The sequence below is a fragment of the Delphinus delphis genome, chromosome 9, assembly GCF_949987515.2.
Source record: "Delphinus delphis chromosome 9, mDelDel1.2, whole genome shotgun sequence".
In the NCBI taxonomy this organism is placed as follows: domain Eukaryota; kingdom Metazoa; phylum Chordata; class Mammalia; order Artiodactyla; family Delphinidae; genus Delphinus; species Delphinus delphis.
The window spans coordinates 70,551,143-70,572,156 of NC_082691.1; the positions used below are offsets into that span (position 1 = coordinate 70,551,143).

At 41.6% G+C, this 21,014-nt stretch overlaps 1 protein-coding gene across 2 annotated transcripts in view; it reads right to left on the reverse strand.

The window, feature by feature from the left end:
• DOCK4 (dedicator of cytokinesis 4) overlaps positions 1–21,014 on the reverse strand; it is a 482,641-nt gene that overhangs the window by 460,783 nt on the left and 844 nt on the right. The window lies entirely within an intron of this gene.

The window sequence follows — 21,014 nt, forward strand, 5'->3', positions numbered from 1 at the left end:
AAAAAGCATTCCAGACCCTACTGATGACCTACAAGCTGTGGACTTTGGCTTTTGTGTCTTAAAAAACAGTAGGCATAACTCACTGCCTTGTTACCTCATGACATGATATGTCTATCAGGGCTTTGCAAGGAGTACGTCATAGGCATTTGAGATGGGAGGGTTCTTCCTTCTGAAGGCATGTAAATAGCATTCCTGGTCCTGCCCAATGAAGGCCACCAGGACTTCCCAATTATTCGTCAAAAACAACACATTTCCAAATACCCCTGCGAGTAGGGGTAGAGGGTGAGTGATTCAAGTTGAGAGATACTGATCTAAACTGGAATAAGATAATGTGTCAGCTACATGTAGCAGTATTAAGATGATGACCGTTTATATGAGAGTCACCTATGTGCAGCTCCCCAGCCATTCCACACACACCTTTAGCTTACTTGCTTTTACTTATACTATTCCTGTATCCAGGAAAGTCCTCTCTGATTTCTTCCACCTAGTTAACTCCGACAATTCCACTCAACTCTATTCAGATGCCACCTTCTCCAGGACACTTGCCTGCCCAGACAGAAGGGTCCCTTTTTCTGGGTATGCCTGTCTCTCCCAGGACCACAATCAGTGATCCCTTCTCTGCCTTCTCCATGCAGGTTTGAGGTCCTTGGAATTCACCATTCATCTCTGTACCCACAGCACACTGCATATGCCTAATGCATGCACCTAACACATATTTAATGAAGGAGTGAATTTTTAAGCTTCCTGAGGTCCAAAACGCCTTCCCAGACTGATGTTAACTCAGCACAGTGCCTGGCAAAAGAGGAACTCATAAATCAGTGACTATCGCAGGGATGTAGCTGCATGGGTGACCATCACTTGCTAATACATCTGGGTAGGATCAGGTTATTCCAAACCTTCCTTCCCTCCCTCCCTCCCTCCCTTCCCCCGAATGATCAGTGGGCACTTCCCATGGGTACTGTTCTGGGCAATTTCTTCGCATTGCACTGTACTCTCCACCTCAGCTTCATACAGGAGCAGTACATAGGAAACACTAGCATTTGGATTAACTCCAACTGATTCAAGGTTTAATAAAGCATGTGCTCCAACTTGTCTTTCATTTCTCTTCTTTTTTCCTTTTAGAGCAAAAGGTACAAGCTACTGTATTTGTTTTGCCTCGTTCCAGGCAGCATGGCACTCACCCCCTTAACAACATGCAGTCGATCCCTGGAAATCAGCTAGTGACTCCTTCCTAACAGTGAATCTCTGTTCCTACGGTCACATGCCTTGGATACTGGCTCCCAGAGTGTGAGCCAGTTCTTTCCCAAGGGGCTTTAGAAGTCTCTGCTCCTTCACAAACACCTGTGTGACCCCCATACCTCCCCATGGGGCTTGGAGACGGTCTTGAGAGAAGGAGATATGGATGGTATCATGACCAAGTATTCCGACTAGTGTGGACTTCCATCTTGAACTCAAGGTCATCCATAATAATTCCTTATGCTTGTAAAGTCCTTTATAATTTACATGGCTTCACAAGAATGATCTCACCTGATCATGATAATTACACTGTGAATAAGCAAGGCAGGTATTACTATCCCTGTTTACAGAGCAAGGAACTAAAGCTTTCCTTGAGTTTCCCTTAAAAGGACCCTTCCCACACTTTACAAAAAAAAAACTGGGACTTCCCTGGTGGTCCAGTGGTAAGGAATCCACCTTGCAATGCAGGTGACGCCGGCTGATCCCTGGTCAGGATACTAAGATCCCATATGCTGTGGTGAAACTAAGCCCTCGCATCACAACTAGAGAGCCCGCCTGCTACGAACTACAGAGCCCACGCACTCTGGAGCCCACATGCCACAACTAGAGAGAAAACCTGCATATCACAACTAGAGAGAAGCCCATGCACCACAACAAAGAGCCCATGCACCGCAATGAAAGGTCCCGCATGCCACAACGAAGATCCTGCGTGCTGCAGCTAAGACCCAACCCAGCCAAAAATAAAACATAAAAAGTAATAAAAACCTGACATGGGCTATAAAAACGATAAAGAATCCATAGGACACCAGTTATACTGAACTTCAGAGCAGCCAGTATACACAGCACTGGCAGCGTAGTGCTGAGGTTGGTCTGGGGAACGCAGCAGCAAAGTACGGGCTACACACTGGTGTTTACATCTAAAGATGGTGACTACCCATCAGGATCTTATTGGATCAACTACCTACACACACGTGCACAAAACAAGTTCTGCAGACATGGAAAATGAGTATACAGAGAAACAAACTGAGATAGTTCTTCAAATGAACGGCAGAGCTGGGCTGTCTTGACTGGTGACATGTGATTTACACTCCACTAGTCACTTCATTTGCTGTGCCTTCACCATCTCATCCTTAAAAAAGGAACAACTCCCTCCTAGCCATGTTCTAGGAGGCTGAAAGGATCTAAAAGGACAAGTGAGAAAGCACCACAAATAGTTAAAAGTCCCACATCAATGCAACGGGGTATTATTATTCTACACACAGGAAAGTTATGATTTCAGCAGTCAAGTCATTTTCTATCAGGCCCAGTGACTTCACAAGAGAGTTGGAACGTGGGTCACACCCTCAGAGGGCTATCTGGGGCAAAAGTCACTTGAAATGAAAGAGACACTCAGTCTAACCACAATCCTTGCTTGATGGTTTATGGCTAGTTTTCCCTGGTACTGCCCAGATCCCCCCGACCCCACCCAAGGGCCCAGCAGGTCTCTACTGTCATGCATTCTATTTTCCTAACCTGCCTTTCCCACATCACGACAACATAGTCCTAAACTGCCTTTCCTAAGCGGCACCTGATCTTTTATACAGCACCTGACACATGACGACTACCACCAGGTAGTATGACTACCCACAGGGGCACCGGCCACTGCTGGCTGCAGCTGAGGGAAAGGGTCACTTCGATGGAGGGGCCATCTCAGCTGCACACTTAGGGATGCTCCAACCCCAGGCTCACGCAAGCACTCCCTGATGGGCTGAGTCTCAGCCCACACTTCTGATGAGGCCTGTAGCAGTGATGGGCTGGGCTGGGCTGGGCTGGAGAACCTCTCTGGGACATCATGGGGGTTCTCAAAGGGAACAGAGGGTCAAGGGCCCAACCCAATGCAAAGGTTTCAAAGTCACAGGCTGTCCAACCACTAGCCTTGGCTCTGTGTCAGGAGCCACCTTACATCTCTTTATCCCAGTGGACCTGCCTGTTTCCAAAAAAAAAAAAATTAAGTGCTGCAGTAATAACTATGCCTTATGTTGACAGATTGCCTTGAGGGTAATTTACATGCTCCAGTCCTACACTGCCACCAGCAAAACCAAAACAAATCAGCAACAAAGACCTGACCAGGGAGACACTGTGACACAGTGGTGAAGGCATGACAGCAAATCACAGTTCCACACCTCATTAGCCTTGAGACCTCAGGCAGGTGCTGTAACATTTCTTTGCCTCAGTTTCTCATTTGTAAAATTACGGGCAATAATAAGAACAGCACCCACATCATGCAGTTGTCATGAGCATGAAATGAAATAACATGTACACAACCTTAGCATGATGCCTGACACACACTAAGAGCTCAGTAAATACTATTATTATAAAAGCAAGGTACTGCCTGTAATCAACTATATCATCACAAAATATGGTTGCATCAACAATTTGACATCAAATTAACATGAGCACTAAGGTAAAAATATAAATGCAAGAAACTTCCCATTGTGCTTAACGAGACACTCAAAAAAAAAGAAAAACAAAAACAGCAGTATCATGACAAATATGTCATAATAGTTTTCCTTCTTTGAGATATTAAAAACTCCAAAGAGGGCTTCCCTGGTGGCGCAGTGGTTGAGGGTCCGCCTGCCGATGCAGGGGACGCGGGTTCATGCTCCGGTCCAGGAGGATCCCGCGCACCGTGGAGCGCCATGGCCGCTGAGCCTGCGCGTCCGGAGCCTGTGCTCCGCAACGGGAGAGGCCACAGCAGTGAGAGGCCCGCGTACCACAAAAAAAAAAAAAAAAAACTCCAAAGAGGTCAGTACCCTCTTTAAAGTGCAGCAAGAGCTCTGTGTGAAGGGGGACAGAACTTCAGGGACACATTAAAGAAGTTGATTACATTAGAGAAGCAAAAATCTTCCAGCAAAAATGCCATTACTATTAAAAAAAAAAAATGGTAAGGGGATGAAGAGGTGGTCTCTAATCACACATTTTTGTACACATGCTTATATTTGTTTCTCTTTTTTAAAAAAGCTAATACAAGTTAATATTGATGCCCAGAGAAAAATATATTTTTTTAAAAGCTAACCACAAGATAGACTAGCACTTGTCAGTTACCTTTTTCTTTTAAATCCTGCTTAAAATGTGCAATTGCCCAAGTAAACTTTAAGTATGCCAAAACACTAAGAAATTACAAAACTCAACACCAAAATAATTCATGTGTTACAACCATAATTACTTCTATAGTTAGGAAATTATTATCCTCATAAGAAAATCCTGGCAAATTGCTTAAAACATTTCCCTTCTGAGTGGATCTAGGAGGAATAAAATGAAAATTCAGAGTTCAGTCATTTTGATGTCCCCATGCCTAAGAAGACTTTATCTCCGTCAATTAGCTACCTGCAATAATTTTAAATGTCTATGCAATAGCCACATTTCCTTGGTTTGTGAGATCTTCCTTCCCTTCCCCCATTTTCATTTTCACAGATGTTTCTGTGGAATACAAAACGAAGGAAAGCTTTCTTCTTCTGTTTCTGTGCCCTCTGCTTTTTTAAGTCTTTGTCTGATCTACTCCACAGAGCTACAGCCAGAAAGAAAATGGGAAGAGAAAGTGGAGAAAGGAGGGTTTGGTTTTGCCCTTAGAAGCCACCATTTCTCAGGTGGAAAATAAGATTGTCATGCCATGATGACATTTTGCCTTGTGTCACAATGATTAATAGTCCTAATTTTTTCCAATTAGGGATGTAATCGCAACCAGTCGATAGAATCTGACCAATCTTGTACAGTATGGTCTGTGAGTGCTATAATTTCAGTGTGGAATAAGATCTAAGATGATTCTTTTCCTCTGACAGCTAAGTGTTATATTGTGTTTCCATCCTTGAGTTCTTTTTTTCACATCTGAAAAAGGAAAGAAGCTTTTCAGAAATAAATTATTTCCAAATCTGACCCTTTTCACAAATTGGCTTTCTTTGAATTGGTACAATGTGACTCAGAAAGGGAGTATGGGGCTTAGTTTATTCATTTGAATATGTTAATAGCCTTGGCAATCCCTTAATAGGGATAGAAAGACTTAGGGGAATAGAGGGTTTTATATGATATTTATAAACACTTACCAAAATTCACAGAACCAAATTCTATAGGGAATTGCCCAAGAGCATCAAGAAACACACAAGGCTGCAAACTGGCAGAAGAGAACACTACAAAGGGTAAATATCTCATACACTTCACCTTCGGTTACCTAAACACAAACCAAAACATTTCAGATACAGAATAAGACAGTTCCACTGATATCTAGTCAGAGGAGTGCCCAAGGAAATCTCTAACTTTCAGTGAATTTTAGAATTTCAAGGAAACTTGGAAATCGCCTCATCCAACTCTCATTTTACAGAGGCCCTAAGAAGGCCCTAAGAGAGAAATGCTTCCATACAGTTCAGACAGTTATTATGAAGGAACCAAAATTAGAACCCTAGCCTCTTACTTTCATAAGATAAACTTATGTTAATACTTTCAAATAAGTAATTTATAGCATGATGGTATCAAATGGTTTTTTCAGACATGAATAGCTTTATTACATCAATATAAATCAGCTGATCAGGAGAATTCCGACAGGAATTTCAAAGCTCGCTGTAACAGAAATTTACCTGTGATCCTCCAGTCTTATTTCAAGGCATTCTGCCATGTCAATGGTTTTCAAATTTTGGTTTTCACAGTAAAGTTTTCCTGTTTTTTGTCTTTTAATGAACTCTTAGATAGAACCTCAACATCTAACATCAATAAAATCAGCATTTTATCCTAATCGATTTATATTTTCAAATTTTTATCTGCTCAGCATCAAATCAGTCAGCGAGAACACTGAGCAGGGTTCCTGTGAGCCCATATCACACCACTGTGCAAATCAGAAAGAGGACATCTCTCCTTCCCAGCAGAGACTTGACCAAATCCAGCCACCTTGTGCAGAGCACATCCTGCAATACCATACGTGGGGTATGACAGATGGCTTCTAATAAAAAGTTCTAATGAATAAGGCTGTTCCCATGAACACAAAAATTTTAAATGGGAAGCTATAAATGACAACTGTAGTCTATCTCTTCAGCAGGCCATACATCTCTATATTTTGTTTTGGTTGCACAGTAGAGTGAAAACTGCTGTTTCTCGCCAACAGCTAATTGCGTATTTGGTAGCAGTTTTGTTTCTGTCTTTTGATAGTAGCTTGCCTTGCAATCTCAGGATACTCTTATTCTGAAAAAGCAGGGGTAGGAAACTTTTGTTGCAAAGTTGAATCACTATAAAGTTGGAAATGCACCCCAAACTTGCAGGAAGTTTGCTAAAAATGTCTAAGATACATTGTTCGCCAGAAGATTTTCTACAATTGACCAGTACATGGTGACCAGAGCATGTGAAAAACAGATGTGCCTGAACATCTGGTGTTTTAAGTGGAGTCCAAGAGCCATATGCTATTGTGAAGACTTCACTTATAAACACTCTTAAAAATTTAGACCTGCCCATGCTGACTCAAATAAATTTATTTTATTTTTATATTATAAATTACAATTTCTTACGTAGCAAATATTACCCAAAGAACAGAAAGTACAAAAGAAAAAAAAAATCCAGTCCTGTCTTCATGGAGTTTAGTGGTTAGCAGTAGGTTTCTTCATGAAATAGCACTCACAACTTTCTGGGTTTTATTCTCCATCTGGATTTTTGGATGCCAACTTTATACAGTCACAGAACAAATAGAACCATGCCATATGCTTCGGGATTTCTGTAGGTAATTCCATATACTTTTGACAAGTTCTGTCACTCTGACAAATATCTGGCTTCGTCTAGATCAGCCCTGTAGGATGTGGGGGGCAGGCCCTGGCTAGTCCGGTTGACCTCATGTCCTCAGAGCCTGGTTTATACAGTCTGGACAACCTGGTAGATAAACTTAACAAAAAACTACAACACACTGAGCTTAGAGCTTTCTCCCTCATCCAAGGAACCCACTGACTATGGTCTCAATGATCGTTTCCCCCTACATTTATATATTGAAATCCTAATGCCCAATGCGATGGTATTAGAAGGTGAGGCCTTTGGGAGGTGCTTAGGTCATGAGGGCACTGCCCTCATGAATGGGATTAATGCTCTTATAAAAGAGACCCCAGAGAGTTCCCTAATCCCTTCCACCATGTCAGGATACAGCAAGAAGTCTGCAACCTGGAAGAGGGCCTTCACCAGAAGCTGGCCAGGCTGGATCCCCAGCCTTCAGAACTGTGAAAAATAAATTTCTGTTTATAAGCTACCCAGTCTGTGGTATGTTGTTATAGCAGCCTGAATGGACTAGAATACCATTTATTCATTGATTCATTGATTTACTGAGCCTACTAAAAGCTAGCTCTGTATTACCCCCGCAGGAAGTCAAAGCTGGACAGCACAGCATCTAGGGCTTCACAAGCCTGTAGCAGAGGTAGACAGTTTCAAATGGTAGTAACAAGAGCCCTGAGAGAGGCAGCTGCGGGCACAGATGTGGAATAAAGAGCAGTTTTCATTTCTGCCAGGAGGAGTCAGATATGGAAACTCTTAGAGAAGAGACACCACAGTTAGGTTTTCCAGGTAAAGATGTCAAAGGAGGATGGACCGGCCAGGCAGAGTTCCGGCAAGGGCAGAGACCGAGAGTTCAGAAGCAGCATGGCACCTCTGAAAAGCTCTACCTGGTTCCCTAGGATAGAGCACAGGGTGCCGGAGGAAGAACTGTCTGATACGGGACTGGACTGCAGTCAGGGGCCAATTTAGGAAGGGCCTGGTGTGCTTTGAAATGACTTTGGACTCTATCCTGACTGCAAAGGAAACATTACAGGTATTTTTGTGTTTTCAGATGAAGCACATCAACTAAGTTGCTCTATAAAAAAGATCACTTGTGGTTAAAATGCAAGGCATGTGCTAGAGAAAGAAGAGTCTCTAGGTAGGAGACAAATGAGGAGGCTACCACAGTAATCAGACAAGAAGTACCAACCCAGCCCACCCAGGTTGCCATGGCATTGGATCCTTGACCCTGCAGGTCGAGGCTTCCCTGAGCATGGATGGGGCCCAGGTCCATGCAGAGCAAGGACTTCCAACATCAGAACCACCAGCCTCAGAGTTTAGGGTTTCCATGGCTGCTCTAATCAATGCTGGTCAGCCCTCCCTTCTAGCTCTTTCTTCTAGTCCCTCCATCACTGAGAACTTGTATTTTGCTCCAGGGTTCCTCCTTGGTCCCGGTCACACTTGGCCAAGGTCCATCCTCATTCACAGATGCACATTTTTACTCCCTTCCTGTCATGCAGCCCTGTTCGGTCCTTGGCTCTCATTCCCCCATTCCCCCCACCCCTTCTGGTACCCATCCATCTCCTGACCCACCTCATGACCCCTCCAGCACCACTGTGCTCCACATCCCTCACCCACATGCAGGCAGCACATGAGGGGCCTGACCATGACCACCAGAGGCTAAGGCTGAAGTAAAAAGACAATGAAGGGGCTTCCCTGGTGGCGCAGTGGTTGAGAGTCCGCCTACCGATGCAGGGGATACAGGTTCGTGCCCGGGTCCGGGAGGCTCCCACATGCCGCGGAGCGGCTGGGCCCGTGAGCCATGGCCGCTGAGCCTGCGCGTCCGGAGCCTGTGCTCCGCAACGGGAGAGGCCACAGCAGTGAGAGGCCCACGTACCGCAAAAAAATAAAAAATAAATAAAAAATAAAAGACAATGAAGATACTTATTTCATATAATACTGGAATTAATACAAGCATCTTATTCAAAAAGTAAAGTATGGTGAGCAATTTCTTCACCACTGTCCACAGGCCCCAAAGCTGGGCCTCCAGATTTCAGCCATAGGCCTGTGTGTGCAACAGAGTGTGGTACCATGACAGGGCCACAGGCTTCAGACCTAGATAATGTGTCCAAATCTCACCTTGAACAAATCACTCACTCTCTCTAGGTTTGCTAAGGCTTCAGTGCGTATATCTGAGGTCAATCACACAGGCCTAGCCCCTGGTAAACATTCATCTTAAGCCTGTTTTTTCCTCTGCCTAGCCACTCTTAGTTAATACTGAATCCATCTTTCTTCCTCTGCCCAGTCTTAGAAGGAAATCACAAAAAAAGACAATCCATTGTCCAAGATACTTAACATTGGTCAGGTGACAGGAATGAATCCAGGGTTGGTGGGGGGTGGGGGTGGGGGAATGGGGGCGGAAATTACCCAGTAGGAAGAGGAAGAAGGTTTTCCAGCTATTTAAAGTACAACTCTACTCAGGTGTTTATACTGGACAATCTCAGTAGCTGGTGACTCACTCTATGGGAAGTATCTTAAAAATGAAACCTCTATTCTTCTGGACAAGTTCTGAGTTTTCCAGGATATGAGACACTCCCTCCTCGGGGCTATTTCCTCAGGCTCACAAGTGAATAGCATCACCATTCCAAGTCCTTATCTTCCTTTTAAAGCTTGAGGGAAAATATGTCTTAACCTTCACACTGATTTCTCTATGATACGTTTATATACTGCCTTACTAAGTGAAATTAAAAAAAAAAACAAACAGGGATAACACCTACTTTGAAAACAATGTTGTGTAAATTAAATAGAAAACTATGAAACACTTCTACCTTCTTCACCTGTCCAGGGACTCAGTTCTAAACCTCTTCGTGTGCCCCCCAAAAGCTAGCATGATTATAGACAGCAGGGATACCCAATAAATAATCACCCAACATAAGTTTTTCCGTCAATGTGTCATTAGATATGCCTTTATACTTATCACTAAGGAAAACAATATGCAAGCAAACTCTTAGAGGGATGTACTACCTATCAGGATATGCATATTTAAGGACAGAAAATGGACAACAAATTCCCCCAATATTGCTTTATTCTCCTCAGGGACTTGGCATTTACTCCCCAGGCAGGCCTTTCAAAAACGAAGTACACCTAAAGTGATGTCTCCAACCAAATTTCCATATAATAAAACTTCAACTACCTATTCTAAATGCTAACCCACATGGTCAAAACTATTACCCCTAGTTTCTCATAAATAATTGTAGCAGGGAGAAATGACTCATTTCAAGACCCTACTTCTATTAGTTGCTTTGAAGGCACCCAAATTGATTTAATGACTTAAGACAATATGAGCAACTTTGCACAAATGCCATTATTCAAATAAACATATTTCTGGAGTTATCAGCAGATGACCAACATCAAACACTCGGACTCAATTAAGTCTGTGCTTCCGAGGGTGGACCAAGGGAGTTAGTTAGATCTCAGACCATAGACAGGGGCTACAGTGATTACATCTATTAAACAGAGGCTCAAGATTCTGCTTCTATTTTCTTTGTTCCTCTTCCTACAGTGCCTAAAACTGCTCTAATCCATTGTATTAGTCAGCTCAGGCTGCCATAATAAAATACCATAGCCTGGGTGACTTAACAGCAGAAATTTATTTTCTCACAGTTTTTGAGGCTGGAAGTCCCAGATTAAGGTCCAGTAGGGTCAGTTTCTGGTGAGGGCTCTTTCCCTGGCTTATAGACAGCTGCCTTCTCACTTTGTCCTCACATGCCCTTTCTTAGGTACGTGCATGCTTGAGTTCCTGAAGAGAGCTAGTAAGCTCTCTAGGGTCTCTTCCTATAAGGACAGTAATCTAATTGGAACAGGGCTCCACCCTTATGACCTCATTCAACCTTAATTACCTCCTTACTTCAAATACAGCCAGTCTGGGGGTCAGAGCTTCAACATAAGAATTCTGGAGGGAAACAAACATTCCATCCATGACACCCATAAATAAGCAGTTATTCCCCATAATTGCTAAATAAAACCTCTTCAAGTTCTTGACTCTCTATATTGATCAATTTCTCCTGCATAAATTATCCCAGGACCCACAGTCTCACCCGACAGAGTTTACAGACAATGGAAAGTGAGCAGTGACACCAACATTCATCTTCTAAACAAACACTTCTTGGAGAGAACAGTATTTTTATCTTAGATGATTTGTTTGAAGCTCTTTCTCAAAGAGGGATTAGGGCTCTTTTCCAAAGATTTGTACCCCACAGCCATCTGAAAACACAGCTTTGTGACTACTGGGAAATAAAGCCGCAACATCACAAGTAATCAAGCAGGCATATAGCAAGGAAAGCCACTTTGAAACTTTGGAACACAGTACTTCCTGGGAATAAATGACAAAAGAAATTCAGGCCTTCCAGATTCAACTTCAACCAGTCTAACCTCTAATCCTGAGAGGAAAACTCTATATAGGAAATAAAGCTCGGTTTATAAAAGAGTTTATATAATTATTTCTGATTACAAAAGCAATTCATGTTACTTTTTGGAAATTATTAAAAAGTAGAAAGTATAAAAAAATAATGCCACCTCTCAACTGTAACAACTGGTTTTAACAACACTGCAACATGTAATTTTGTATCCCAGTTCTTCACTTCTCATAAGTATTTTCTCATTTTAAAACTCATTACCATAATTTTTACATAATTTATACATAATATTTCCTCTTCCAACTTGGGGCCAAGAACATAAATGGTTGGTTTTCTGAATCAACTTACATAAACTATGGATGGGACTATTAAATGAAATGTAGGATGCAATTAATACAAATATAATTTTCCTGAAAAAGACAACTTTTACCTGTGTGTGGAGTTTTATAAGAATCCTCCTATCTTGTCGTTAGTGTTTATCATCCAGATTTCTGGAGAAAAATCTCAGATATTTCTCCTCTCTTGGGTCTTTACAGAACTGCCTATGCATGTTTGGATTTTCCAATCTTCGAGAGTCTGGCTAAACCCTAAGCCTGTTAACAAGGAAGCCCTACAGACTCTTCAACCAACTCTGGACACCCTCGGAGAAAGGCCAACAGGTTCTTTCCTCTCCCCAGGATAGTGAGTACTGTTTTCTCCAGAGCCTGGGTTAGGGCTATTTTTAGTTGCCTCACAAACATGCATGCCCATGTTCCAAACATGTTCACCTCCAGTCACCAAGGCAGACAGGATTCTTTCATTTTGGATAAAAAAAAAAAAAAAGAACCAAACCTCTACATTTCTGCTTAAAGATTTCAAGGAGATCTTTATGTTTAGATTAATGCCCAATTAACACTCTCAGAAAATCGAACAATAAATTGTTTGGTTAAGAAAACAGTTCACTAGAACTTCCCTGGCGGTACAGTGGTTAAGACTCCGAGCTTCTAATGCAAGGGGCGTGCGTTCGATCCCTGGTCGGAGAACTAAGATTCCACATGCCGTGCCGATCAGCCAAAAAAAACAAAATGGTTCACAACTTGGGGGAGTAATGGTCATCAAATTCACCCAGGAAGACGTGCGACTTTCATAACCAGAAGGGTTCTCACCAGCCTCCATCCACCAACCTTCGCTTTCTGGCACACACACAGGGGACACAAATGGGGGTGGAAAAGAAATACACATGTGTAACTGGCAGCTTCCCAAAGCCTCCCATGCGAATGTCATGCTTTCCCTCTTCCTCCCCAGCTGAGAAGCAGCCATGTTTAGTTCATTACAGAGTGACAGATGCCTGTTTCTGGATTTAGCGGCTTTCCTTCTTCGATAGGGATACAAATGTGATCACTGACTGATGCAACCTGAGTCTTGAACCTCTCTGCAGTACCAAGGATGGGGCTAAAAATAAAGGTGTGGGTTTGGTCCCACTTACAAGTCTTCCTTCCTGGTTGAAGTGAACAGCTCTAAGCCAAGTTCCCAGTGATAAGTCATCAGGTGCCACGGACCATGGTTTTTGGCAATTCAGACAAGATTATCTCTTATCCTACCATGTCTTTCTCTGTCACCAATAGATTGCAAGCAAGACTATAAAATCCAGCGTGCTTTACTGCCATACATCAAAGGTGCCTACAAAATCAGATTTTTTATGAAGACCGCAGTACACCTGTCAAAGACAAGATGGTGGGCTTCCCTGGTGGCGCAGTGGTTGAGAGTCCGCCTACCGATGCAGGGGACACGGGCTCGTGCCCCAGTCCAGGAAGATCCCACATGCCGCGGAGTGGCTGGGCCCGTGAGCCATGGCCGCTGAGCCTGCGCGTCCGGAGCCTGTGCTCCACAGCGGGAGAGGCCACAACAGTGAGAGGCCCGCGTACCGCAAAAAAAAAAAAAAAAAAAGACAAGATGGTATTCTCCGTAGACTCCTTTCCACCCAACCAACCACCCACCTTCCTGTCCCAGTTGTTTCTCCAACTGGTCATCTCTCAAGAAAATACAAAGATGAGATGGAACGAGAAGGACCATAGAGGCCTCAGGCGGTAAAGGACACATACCAAGTTGAATGTATTGACCTGGCCTCGAAGGTGGTGACAGTGGGGAGGGGCAACGGGTCTTCCTGCCCAGGTCACTGAGGTCACTGAGGCTGCTCTGATTAATGAGGGAAAGCAGAGGGAAGCCACCAAGTGGTTTTCATAATGCAGTTCCTCCTGCCTTGGAGAAATTCCTCCTGAATTTCGGCAACAGGTTTTCTGTCAGACTTCATTTCTAATATTATCAATGTTTGCCTCTTTGCATACGTTTATTGATCTTTCCGCGGGAAGTAATGCAGGCTATATTAGGGGAAGAGAGCCTAATGTTATCTTAAGCTGGAATCCCTTACTTAAAATCACATAGTTTTCAGGAGTACAGTGGTATAACTTTAAGAATTCTAAATTTGACCTTGGGGTTCCTAAGAGTTATTACACATTTACTACACACACACACACACACACACGCAGTCTGTATGCACAAATATATTGCTCTGGATATCTGAGCATTTTCCCATTTGTGGATGTGTATATACACCTATATGCTGTTTGAGGGATGTATAAATTTTGCTTATTGAAATATTATTTGTGGTTTCTGTTTTTCAACGTTCTGTTGAGGAAATCTCACAAACATGCGTAATCTGGCATGAGACATTTGCTTGGGAGAGAACTGTCACGGAAATAGAAATAACTTATGCCTTAACCAGGCAATGCACTAATAGGAAGCAAGAAAAGACCATAAAATCTAGTTTCCTACCAACTCCACATGGACAGCTAATAGTTCTTATTTTACAGTCCCCATACCCATATTAATAAAGTGCTTCAAGATGACTGAGCTTTGAAAATTTAGGACCTGTCACTTTAAAACTTAGACAAGCTGACTACATTATCAGTCAATACAATTAATAAAGTGGATCACTTCAGTCATCACACGCAAACCAAATGACTCTCTAATCATGCTCTTTAGTCTAGAACTTCTCTCCTTTGCTCCAGAGTGATATCCTATTCCTGTCTATGCAGATATCGCCGCCTGAATGTTTGATGAGTATGGACAACTCTAGGCCATCACAAACTCTTAATCTTACACCATAAACCTTCCCCACCTACAAAAACGTCTCTGTCGTTGAACAGCACTTATGTTTACCCAGTTGTTCAAGCTGGAAACCAGGAAGACACTAAATTGCTTCCTTTCCCTAACTCCTCACATCCAGTTACTGTTGTTTCCATCTCCTAAACATCTTAGATTATCCACATTTCACCATGCAGGATGGCTCACCGGGTTCAGGTACTTATCTCTCACCTCATCTACCGCAATAATCTCTCTTAGACCATTTTTATGCCACCCCTGTCATCCAAAAGCAACAATATGTGTGAATATTGCTCATATCTCCAACCAAAAGGAATTCTTAAAAAAAGAATTTGCTGGTAATCATTATAGTCTAACAATTCTTATCTGTGCATTAACCACATCTTCTCCGTATGCTACACATTAACCACATCTTCTCTATAATGCTACACACTTTATGTAGTTTCAATCACTGTCAGTATTTCCTTTGATTTATTTTGTCACTTGACACTACATACCTGGAATGTATTTCAGAAATAGCATTATTTATGGAATTATTCCCTTTCTTGACTATAAATACCCTGCTGTGCTGATAATCAGAAGTGATTAAAGTATTCCTGTATTAGAATTGATGTTGTTTCACAGACAACATGGCAAGGAATAACTCTGTGCATGAAGTGTTGTGTCCCTATTGATTTTTTTTTCATGTAAACTTTGAGGGGTGGGATTACTGACTCAAACGCCTCCTAATGACTGTCATGTTAGGCAATACGGAATAGTGGCTAAGGGAGCAGGCTCAGTCTAAAACTTTTTGGGTTCCAATCCTAGTTCCACCATTTCTGTGTGACCTCAGACAAGTTACCTAACCTCTCTATGACTCAGTTTCCTGTAAAATATGAGTGATAACTGAACCTTTCCTCATGGAGCTGTCATGAGGATTAGACAGAGAACACATGACAAGCTCTCAGAGCTATGCTTGGCAAATAGACAGTGCTCCACAAAGGCTATTAAATACATACATTCATTTCCAAAAGTATCACATTAATATTCAATACAACCATCATATCAGTTTTACTGCAACTTTGTCACCAAAAGGCATTAACACTATTTTTGGTGATTCTTATTTACTTAGTAGATATCCAGTGTATCTTAGCACACATTTTTTTTAAATGCCAGAAAGTAAAACAGTTGTTCCTTTAGTACATTTAAATTGCTTAAATAAAAATAGGCTTGAGGAACTTTACTTTATTCTTTAATATTATATATACTCTGACCAAATAAGCTTACCAGTTTAGATTTTTAAGAAAACAAGTTACATGAGCTGCCTTGTTTCTTCTACTAGTAGTCAACAATATGTAAAAGGGTAGAAAAGAATGGTGCTGGTAACCCTACAATTGGCAAACTCATTAGATCTGTTATATTTATTCTTCTGCTATAGTGGCCAGAGATCACTGTCAAAGGAAATTATATAGAAAAATCCAAAATTGGTCTTTAGGCAGTTGATCCCAGCCCTTGTCAAAAAGATCCTAGTAGAAAGACACATGTAATGTTAAAGAGACAATTTATACAATGTATCTGATGGCTTTGTATACTTCTTCCACTGTAAATGAGAAACATTATATAAAAAGACAGATTTTGACTTATATTGAAAGAAAAAAGTATGATTAAAGTTTAAGCTAAAATAAACACAAATATATATTTGTCAAAAAGCAACAACATCATGAATGAACTTAACTAGAAACCCAACAAGGTCTAAGTTCCAGTCCTTCCTGTTTCACAAATGTGGTATCTAGAGCAGTGCTTTTCAAACTATGGGTCAGGACCCATTAATGAGTCATTACGTTAATGACAACTTTTTTTTTTAAGTTTATAAATAAATTTATTTTATTGAGGTATAATTGACATACATTATATTAGCTTCAGGTATTACAACATAATGATTTGATATTTGTATATATATTTTTAAATGAAAAAGAATAGAACATCAAAGAAAGTATGAGCAAATATTGTTTCACTTATATGTGTGTGGGGTGGTGTTGGTGGTGTCAGGAAATAAAATGTATTTCCTATTATGGATGACAGTTAAACAAGATTAAAAGCCACTGATCTAGAGTACAGGCATATCTCATTTTATTGTGCTTCCCACTTACTGCATTTTTAAAATTTATTTATTTATTTATTTATTTTACAAATTGAAGGCTTGTAGCCACCCTGCAATGATGGTTTGCATTTTTTTTTTTTTAGCAATAAGGTATTTCTAAATTAAGGTATGTACATTGTTTTTTAAACATAACGCTATTGCATTCTCAATAGACTACAGTATAGTGTAAACATAACTTTTATATGCACTAGGAAACCAAAAAATTTGTGTGACTTGCTTTATGTGATAATTCGCTTTATTGTAATGGTCTGGAACCGAACGCACAACATCTCCAAGGTATGCCTGTAAGTCACTTAACTTCTGTGAAGTTGTTTCCTCATGTCTTAAATGGAAGTTATCATTCTACTTCAGAGAGCAGACCCAAATGAAATAATTTCACAACATTTTTTTACCTATAAAACATTGTATTAATATGGTAAGGTTATAGCATCTTGGTTGGGTTTCCTTAGAGTTTAACGTTTCTCTGTTATATATGCTAACAGCATAAAGTCACTATGCTAGAAATTTGGACATACTGTAAGAAATTCTGAAAATGTAGTCTCCTAAGAAATGGAGCTAGAGACAGGAAAGCCTTAAGTTTCTTGAAATTTTTATTAACTCCTTTGTAGTACTTACCATACAGCCTCTGGGGAAAAAACAAGACTAAAGAAGAAAGGCAGCATCTTTGTGTTACTGTGGGGCCTCATGAAAGAATCATCACTTAGGAGAATGACCAAAAGGGGGAAACGTTTATAGGCTATTCCCACAGGAGGCCAGATCAAGAACGTCAGCTGCCATCCCACTGTCTGCACAGCCCTTCAATGGTACTTTACTTGTAGGTATAAATCACTCCTCTTTGCTTCTCACTGAAAGTTTAGAATCCTGTGCCAGGCTCTAAATGCCACAAACAATTCCAGGCAGCACATCTTTATCTAGCTACACATGTTATCTGCACACATCACAGTACCACAAATAGGAAACATTTTAAGGCTGCTAGCTAACAAACTGAAAACAGCTAAGAGGAAAGGTACACTCCCTCATAACTCTCCCACACAGGCTACCATTAAAGCACGCTTCTGAAGGAAAAGACATTCTAAAGATCCTGTGTAAATAAGAGACGGTACCTCTCCCCCTAAAAATAGAAGGGGCTTTAAAAAGGAACAGAATTCCTACTTGGATGAGTTCAAAAAGCACTTCAGGATAAATGGAGGACAGGAATGTTTGTGGGTACTCAGTGATACTGGTACTATAATAATTCATTTTTTAAATGACATCCATGACCTTCAGATCAGCTTGTTCTGAGTTTTGTTTCTTGTAAGCCTCATGGATTTTTTGCAGTGATCAATCCAGCCCATATTCCCCCTCTAAGCTTAACTGGATTCACACATGTAAAACAACTGGCTGGATGTAGAGGAGCAGTTTGCAGCTCAGTAAGGCTACTGGCTCACCTGGGAATGCTGCATGAATGCCTGCTGAGCAAATGAATGTAGAAACAGATCTGCAATGGTCCTAACTTTCTCTGTGACTAATTCCCACCACTTTAAGGGAGGGGACAGGGGGTATGACAGATGAGGACAGGCAGAAGGCAGACAGTGGGCGTGAGGTAAGTTGTGAAGAGGTGATCAAGAATGCTTTAGTCATTGCCCACGGAGTTCCTGCTGGACAATCAAACAGACTGAAAAAGCAAGCAACCATCACCTTGGTTCTGGCAGCTTGCCAGGTAGTTTGCTTACCTATGATCTTAGTTGAAAACCATGTGGGATGTGTCACAGCAAAAGTGTCTTTCTCATAACAATCTTGACACAATAGAAATGTCTTTCTTACCAAAGGACACACTTGTTTGGAAGAGCTCTACAGAATCAGTACTGGGAAGGATCTTGGATATCATTTGACCATGATGTTGAGACCCTAAAAAGTTAAGCGACTTACCTAAGGTCACACAGCTGGCAGCATTGTCTAGACTAAGACCAAAAGCTAAACAGAATCTCCCAAGATAAAATATGCCTATCATTGTGCCTACTAACATGTTTTTAAAGAGACAAGGTTCCCTATCACTCAGGACTCTAGCTTTATCACTATACCTGTCTAATTCCTTAGAACACTTAGGTATATGACTATGTACACATTGTTTTAAGACTATTCATCAGTTAAATGGAGGAGATAGTGCCCACACATCAGGTTTGAAAAGGAATTTCTATCTCTGGTACACCTTACTACAGGTATGAAATTTAAGTCATTTTATCCATGTTTACAATGTGTTGCTTGAAACTGAAACACTAATATATAAAGACACATAATTATCTCATACATAATTGATGGTAGATAAGAAGTATATTAGAAATATACAATTTGCATGGAAACTTCAGGCACTCAAAGTCACAAAGACCAATTTATTTCAAAGAATGAGGAAAGTGAATTACTACTACACCTGATATCAACCAAACATTTGTGCCCATAAAACATCTTTTCCTTAGTATTTATAAAAAACTAGACAAGAAAAGCACATACACTAACCAAGTTTATAAAAATAAATAAATCAATAACAACTTGCAGCATAGGCAGCTACAAATAGTGCTCTCCGTGGTGAGAAATAAAGTACACACATAAGAATCCTAGCAAAATTTTCACCACACACACACACACACACACACACACACACACACCCCTAACAGATGGATTCTAAAAAACAGCTAAGCATTTCATAAGCCAAATGCTCAAAAATTAATAATAAAAGATGGTTAACATTCCATGTTATGTGTGATATTGTATAAATGAGCACAACAGACAACCCCCGCCCCACCGCTTTCACCGCTCATCTCACTCAACCTTTTTCCAAATGTGTGCTCATCCTTCCGCCTCCCCTACTCTGCAACCAAATCACAGCCACCCAAAGGCGAGGTGTCTGCTGCAGCCCAAAACACTTGAGTGATAACATCCAGTTTGCCATTCCAGGAAATCCCAGAGTATGTTTTAATCCTCTGCCCACAGCTTGCAAAGAAAGGTGAGAGAAGAACTAATCGATACCAACACCCCAGCTGTGACCTGGCGCATAAAGAAATCAAGAAAGTAAATCCCATCCATAATCTGTATAATTTAACACTTGGAAGAAAGCAACATCTGGGATCAACTCCAAGCGGGACTGTGTTGCTGGACGTGTCTGTGCTTCCTGCACTGAGTGATAACCCGGTGACAAGGGAACACTCCAGGTCCTCTACCAGTTCAGCAAAGGCAATGTATTTTCCTAGCCAGGGGTAATCTACTCCAAAAAAGGGGTGAGTGAAGGGAAGGAAACATCTACTCCTTGCCAGTAGAGTGCCTGGCAAAGGCTCCCCTTACACTTCAAAGAGAGGGAAAGGTGGAACCCCTCCCCAAAGGTGGGTCCTGGACAAACTATTGTCTTGCTAGCCAGTCAAAATCCAGAATGAAAGCTAATGTAATATACAGGAATGACTTTGTTTAAACCTTTCAGGGGACTCCAAAGTCCTATCCCCAGGCGAAGTTGGAAAAAAAAAAAAATTCCCTGTAACTATGACTCCCTGGAAAGGCTTTCCAGATTTTTTAAATTACAGGAAAATGAAAAAAATAATTACAGGAAAATGAATTTAGAACATAAGCAGATACCTACACATCATCTAAATCACTAGATCTATACCCAATTTTAAAAAAAAAAAGTACACCAATCAGCAGGACGGGGCATTATAGGAAATAGAGATTGTTAGTAAAATCCATAATGCTTTCTCTCTGTTAAACCTTCTGAGAGGTTATAATTGCATTTGGCTGCTGCAGGCTTGTCAGAGAGCCTGGCTTAATAGTCGCAACCTAAAAGGAGTAACTGCCAAGGGGCGACTCAGCTGAAATCAAACAACAAAAACGGGAACTGTAATCGGCCTGAAATGGAAGGAGGGAAAGGAAGGGAGACTCCTGTATTCATCAGTCAACATTAATGTCCTTTGTTGTTCACCTTTGCACAGAAGAGCGAGCGCTACCCTGCTCCTTTTCCTCCGAACACCAGTGTCTGGGTAGTCCTTTCCTAAGAGCTGTCTCCTTGCCTCGAAGACCCAAGCTTTCCGATTCCCTCTCCCCATTAACACTCCACAGCTGTCCTCCACCACCCCACCCCCCAACCGGGCTCACCCCGGGCAGAGAGGGTGGTCAGAAGTAAAAACATTGCTGAAATACCCGTTCCCCTCCAAAGACCAAAGAGCAGAGCTGCGCAGATGTTGAAATTTACCAATTTCCCCCCGCCCCTCAACACACTCGGTAACCCGGGATGGAAGGGAGGAGGGAGGCTCGGGCCGGACTCTGTCAGAGCGGCTCTTTTGAGGACGGTGCCACATTCCGCTCTCCGGGAATGT